We start from the raw sequence: 7,043 nt of genomic DNA, 5'->3' as shown, positions 1-7,043 counted from the left end.
TCTTAGTATCTCTGCTTAATATTTCAAAATTCTCAGAGAAACTCTGGTCTAATTATTATTTCTGACATTTGGGCAGGGTAGAGAGGTTGTTGGCTTTTTCTGATACCTTTGCCTAAATGTCTGGTGAATTCATGTTTTCTTTTTTATGTTCTACAGCTACACCTTTAAAATTTAGATGTAATTCTAAGTCTATGCAAGCTCATCTTTTAGACAGTGTGTCATTATGTTCATACAACTGTCATTACATTCATACAACAAGTAAAATATCTTCTGTTTTCTGAAAATAAAATTCATAAAATTACTCTTCTGATATTTATAAATCATTATATTGGTTTAGTTGTAAACATTCAGTAATTGAGAGCTTATGCTGAAAATGTAAGCACAATGACTGCAAAAAGTAATACAGAAGAAAAGAAGAAATATACATCAGAGGTGTTCCTAGAGCAATTTTGGATTTTTTTTTCTGCATTCTGATTTAAATATTTTTATACAATAATTAAATAATTCAAAAAAATATATAATTAATTCATTATAGTGAAGTCTACCACAGAAAGAGTCAGATGGTGAAGATGTATGGGGTGACCAATCTGCAAAAACTGTAAAATATATTTCATCTCAGAAACTGTTCCAGAAGCTGCACAACAATTGCAAAAATAAATAAATAAATAAATAAAATAGAAAAAGAATGAGAAAAAGAAAAAGAAAAAGAAATAGAAAAAGAAAAAAAAAAAGGAAAGGAAAAACAAAAGGAAAAGGAAAAAGGAAAAGAAAAACAAAAGGAAAAGGAAAAAGGAAAAGAAAAAGAAAAAGAAAAGGAAAAGGAGATAGAAAAAGAAAAAGAAAAAGAAAAAGAAAAAGAAAAAGAAAAAGAAAAAGAAAAAGAAAAAGAAAAAGAAAAAGAAAAAGAAAAAGAAAAAGAAAAAGAAAAAGAAAAAGAAAAAGAAAAAGAAAAGGACAAGGAAAAAGAAAATCACTGCTATCTTGTGAATATATTAAAAACAGAAAGGTTACACAGATTATTCAGAGATGTATCAATGATGTTTTCTCCAAAGTATTGTGAATCTATGTTAATATTTTTTTCTAAGAAAAAGATATTTCATAGTAAATACACTTGACTTTTTACTGAGAAAATGATTTAATAAGGGATGCAATATAAGGATCCAATGTAAGAGGACAGTGACTTAGCTCCCATTCTTTATCTAAAACTATTCCATTGCTGGCCTAAATAGGCTAATGTAAATAAAACCACATGATTCCATTCAAAAACCTAAACCTTTCACACAAACTGGCAAGACGTCAATGTATCTGTAGCTGTGTAACTGGTACTAGACACTGGCTTGCAGAGTTCATGTTCTGTCTGCCCTTTCAGTTGAATGAACATGCACAAATGTCAAAAGAAATAAAAATGGGCTCATTGCTAACAGTGATTATGTTGTCTCATCTTTACACTGTACACCATAAAGTAACTCTCATTATTTACCTTTCTCAGAAGAATTGTCTTTCATTTAAAATTTATATTTAAAGAGTACATGGACCTTTTAAACATTCCTCCATTTCCAGTGTGTCAAGTCTGTCTTAAGTCTGTATATACCAGTTAATCCTGACTCCCACAACAAAAGGACAAGTAAAAAAAGAATCTGACAAGTAAAAGGTACAACCCTATAGCCCTATTCATACCCATGAGCCAAACCCAGATAACAGCAATGATTTGTGCTTCCAGACTCATATGTCTGTGTCACCCTGCTGAGGCAGACAGGGGACTTAGAAGAGCAAGCTTTTAAATCTTGGCTGAAAATACCAAGCTCAAGTGTTTGGTCAGAGGCTTACATGCCTGCGATATCCTTTTGGCCAGCTCACATAGCACAATTCCTTTTATGAAAAGTCGGTCAGGTTTAATGCTGCGGGGAAAGCCCCTTTCCCAGGTATAAGTTTGTGATAACAGCTCCCATCTATCTCCAGGGCAGTGAACTTTCATCCTGCCCCCAGAGTGTCCAACAGTGCTGAACCTGAGAGCCATTGCTCAGTTCAGTTCCAAGAGGCTTTGTATTTCCATATGGAAAGACATGGCTGAACCAGTAATATAAACATATAGATATTCTGTAGATATACATATAGGGCCCACAACAGCAAAGGTGATGATTCAAAGTGTCATATGATGAAGCGATACTAATTTTGTGTCTGTGTGGATTATTTTAAGGTTGTTCCTTGTGTGATAAAATACTAGGCTGATTAATTTATATCATACTGAATGTTGTATTGTTAGAAGATGTAATTAAATGGTATATATATGAGAATGGCCACATCATGGCTTCTTCACAGAGAGCTCTATTAAACTTTAACACCATGGATAGACTAATAGGCATACTATTTAGTGTCACTGCTACTTAATGGGAGTTTTTGAGCATTTTATCTGGAACTGAGGTCACTGGTTTATATTCTGTTGGCTTTTGGCTTATGCCAATAACTCTGTTTTAATGTGTGCATCTACTAATGGATACAGTTACTGGTCTATTTTCCACTGAAGTCATTAGAAATCTTTTCAGCAACTTCAGTAGGAGTTATATGAGAGGAAAAATGAAGACTAGTAGTAGACTAGTGCAATATTCCATTCTTGAATTAAATTCTTTGTGTGTGTGTGTGTGTTTGTGCGCTACTATTGTATTTCTTTACTTTCTAATGTAGACTATTAACTTCTGTTACAAGATTTAGGCTCTGATAAATAGCTTAATAGATCTGTTATTTTATAAACCATTCTGAGGTCATTTGAAGGTATTTTATGGGAAAACTTTGAAATGTAGTTTGAGCTTTTATTTTTCACTATTTATATGCTAATTCCTATGACAAAGCATCCTGGCATCTTTATATTTACAATTCCTTTCATAATTTTACATGTATTCCAAAAATTAATGTACAGCTATTTAAAATAAGTGAGCTACTGCAATGCCTTCTATTAAAGAAGAATGACTTAAAAATGAACAGTTTTTTGTCTTTGAAATTTAGCTCATCCCTTTAAGATGTTTACTGCAGAATAACATTAGTTTGCTTCTTGTTCTTAAGACATTTGACAATACTAAACTTGGCTCACTTGTGCTGTACAAAAGTCAACAAACTATTTCTGTGTAAGTATGTATGTCATCTGTGTTATTATCAAATGTCACAGTTTTATTATGATTGATGTTATTGCAATAAATACATAAACAACCCCTGCCCCTTTGTTTTAATGAATTACTGGAATTTTTGTGAATTAGCACTTCCTAATCTTGGTTCTAAATACTGTTTTCTGACTAGATCAATATCACATCCCTGTGGCAATTAATCATGTGCACAATGTTTTCCTTAAAGAAGAAATATAATCTTTTTATATCCACCAGAAAATACACTCTCTGGGACAGGATTTGGAGTCCAGCCAAGTTGAATGGTACAGAGGGAATTGTTTGTTATGGATGGTAAGACACTCTTCTTAGAGCTTCTCAATACATAAATCTACTGTGAATTAAAAATGTCTGGATTTCTTAATGCAAATATCTGTTTATTCAGATGTTCATCTTAAGAAGATAATCACCTTGATTTTGAATATTTTTTCCTAAGCCATAAAAATATAAGTAACATTTTCTATTTTATTTGTTTTTTTGTTTGTTTGTTTTTACTTTGAAATATGCATATATATATGCCTAACCTTGAGTTTAACCTGCAGCTTTAAAAAATTTATTTTTATGTCAGCAACATACTGAGTTTGAAAAAGTCCATAGGGTAATAGAAAATGTATAGTGGTGATAAGCAGTAATTTCACAGTTAACTGATCATGATGTTACAAGATGCAATGCACCCTCCTAATCTTTTCTCACCCTTTCTCTCTCTGTCTCTTTCTCTCTCTTCTCTCACTCTCTCTTTCTTTTTTTTTTTTTTTTTTTTTCCCAGTCTAATTTGTATTGCCTGGTAGTTTTATACAAACTAATGAAATGAAGAAATAAAAAATGTGGCAGTGAAAATGGTCTGGATTTCTGTTTGTGGTCAGGTATGCAGTATACTCACAAGAAATAGAGGATGTACCCTTCTGAACTGAATCTAACTCATCTCCAACAACATACATGTTGGGTAGATCACCTGTCTTGAGATGCAGGGTGATAAACTCCCATGCTCTCAGGGAACTTCAAGGTAAAATGTTTTATTTCACATTTTAAATTTCCTAGGACTATGGACACTCTCAGTTGCCACAGCTCAGTTGCTGAGAAGCTACTTGTTATGCCACTGTAACATTAGCATTTCCATTCATCTATACATATCTCAAGTCTCAGGAAGAGGTGAATCAAATTTTTATATGTCTGGATTCCTTGTCTTACTATAAATGAACAACAATAAAAACAACTACAACAAAAGGGTATTTTCATTTCTGAGAGCAAATTAGTTTGCGCTTGATGAAATTCTGAATTTGCTAGTTTCCTTTTGAACATCAGGCAAGCAAGATGGCCTCTTTTTTCAAAACAAGACTTGGAGAAGGATGTCTTAGGAAAAGTCAGGTAAAGATTGACTCCAGTTGACTGGAATGAGTAGAATTTCCTCAATTCAATTTAACAAATTTTAGATCATGGCCTAATTCAAAAAGCTGGGCAAATGTTATAAGACTTTTCTTATCATGAGGGAAAACATGTCCAAGAAAGTATAGAGCAGGTCAAAACCTATAGACCTTCCTTTCTAGTATCTGTATAGCTGAACATTCTCTAAATTGTCCATTGGTTCCTGAACTTTTTTAATTAGCTTTGCACAGAACTTATTATTTTGATTTTTTTTTTTTTTTTTTGTGAGACTTTTAATTAGTTTAGTTTAATTGTCTTAACTTCAAAAATATTCCAGTTCTTTCACAGTTCTTTCAGTAGCTAGTTTAAGAACACAATTCTTTTATAAAGACATAATACCATTGTGACAAGCACCTTGAATTTTACACAAAAATGGTCTGAACTTAACTACACAGTTCTATTAGTATCTTCTCTGTGTTGATAATGTGGTGAATTAAACTCTACTTGTTATGAAAGGTAACTGTCTCAGGCAACTAACTTGGGCATGTGTTGACCAATCAAGACAACTGAATGTATGTATCTTGTGATGTCTTAGATGCTGTGGCATAACCAAGTCTCCTTCTCTCTGAAGAAGATTCACTCTACTCTGAAACAGCAGGTAGAACACATACAGGATATTTCTGGCTGTCTCAGATGTTACTAGAGACCTATGTCTATGCTTTTATATCAATACATAAAACCAAGTGAAATTAAAAATTACACTTCATTCCCACAGATGGGTGACTTTCAGTTATGCTTTCCATGAAAGCCCATGCACTCAGTTACTCAGAGCTGAGTCCATTACAATTTGTAAAGAATAAATGCTCATGCAAGCAACCCAGGTAAAAACACCTTATATTTATCTTTGGAAATCTATGGCTGCTAGGGAAATAAATAATAATTTCATATCAATTATGTACCAAAATTAGAGTACTCATATTTCTGGGTTTACTCAGACATTTACCCAGACTAGCATCAGATTATTGCTTGTTGCACTTTTCAGAAATGAGACACAAGACTTGTACCTTTCATGTCATTTTAAGGTGCAGTAATGACAAACAAGCTACAGCTAATGTTGATGCAGAACTGTTGACCGTGCTCCTCACTAGACCACTGACTATTACATTCAAATCCTTATTAGATCTGGACTTGGAATATCAACTTTAATTTTTAAATTCATGCTTCAAAATTCATTCCCAATGTACAGTACTCATGTTAATTTAGGTATTAGGGAATATTCATTTTTTCTTATCATACTGTATTTTTTTGTGAGAAGTGTAATACAGAACTTAAAAAACAGGTCAACACATGGACTTTGCAAAAAAAAAATCAAACTTTTTCTATGCAGCTAGAAAACTGAGAAGGATGAGAAACAGTACAGTTTTTTTAGTTACTTGAGTTTTGAAGAGAGTCTAAAATGAGGTAAGAGACAAGACTGATAAGCAGATTCTGGAGGCTTGTTCAAAGTTATCAAGCTAATATGGTGTCATGAGGAATCAGCTTGGCTATATTTGGCTTAAGGAAGTTAACAGACATCATGAGTACGTCACCACTCAATCTCTCTTGTCCTCAAGTTGCTGTCTTCTGTGAAAGTACAGGAGAAATTGCTAAATTCATCTTACTGGCATTTGTAATGGAGGGAGATGGAGAATGCATCAGGATGGAGAAAGTGTTAGCATCCTTGATGCTGTTGAACCACTAAGAGGGAAAAATATATGAAGAATTCTTCTGAAGTTATGAACTTCTCAAACTAAAAATGTAATCTTGGAAGGTGATGTAATAACTTCAAGGGACTAGGAGTAATGAGAACTGCTTTTCAGTTACTTTTCTGAGAAATGTTGATTTTTCTACTTTTACCTTTTCTTTTTGGTCATGGCTTCATGTTATTATTCCTGGATTTGATGGGGAATATAAAATATTTACTTCCTGGAAAACTGATCCTGACTATCATGAATTAATTTGCTTAAGAAAATGCTGTTATTTGGGGCCAACTAAAAACAGAGAGAGGCTCAATGGCCAGTAGCCTGAGTCTTCATATGTTGTGCATGTATCTGACTGAAATCAACACAAAGGTCATTAAATCAAAATAACATTTTACATTCCCGCTACATAGCTGTTAAAGCAAACACAACGTAGAGAATATCACCAATTAGCAAAAAGGAACAGAGAGTTGGGACAAAATATAGAAGAGGACTTAGACACACACAAGTTACGTAGTACAACACTTTATGTGGTGGGGCTTGCTCCTGGAACTTAGTCAGATCCATACTAGATGTCTATTCTCTACATGGGGAGACTTCAATTCCTTGTGATGGGAAACCAAAATAACCCCTCGCTGTATATACTGACATGGAGCAACATCTTTATGTCAAGAATCAGTCAGCTCACATGTGACATTTAGGAAGTGCCAGTAAACTGTATTTTCTTAGGCAGCTTCATACTTATTGTACATACCCAGAGTATCTGTGATGCATGAGCTGTAAACCTAAT

This window comes from Anas acuta, chromosome 1 (assembly GCF_963932015.1).
Source record: "Anas acuta chromosome 1, bAnaAcu1.1, whole genome shotgun sequence".
NCBI classification, from domain to species: Eukaryota; Metazoa; Chordata; class Aves; order Anseriformes; family Anatidae; genus Anas; species Anas acuta.
The sequence above is the reverse complement of the archived record's forward strand: the minus strand, read 5'-3'. Positions refer to the sequence as shown.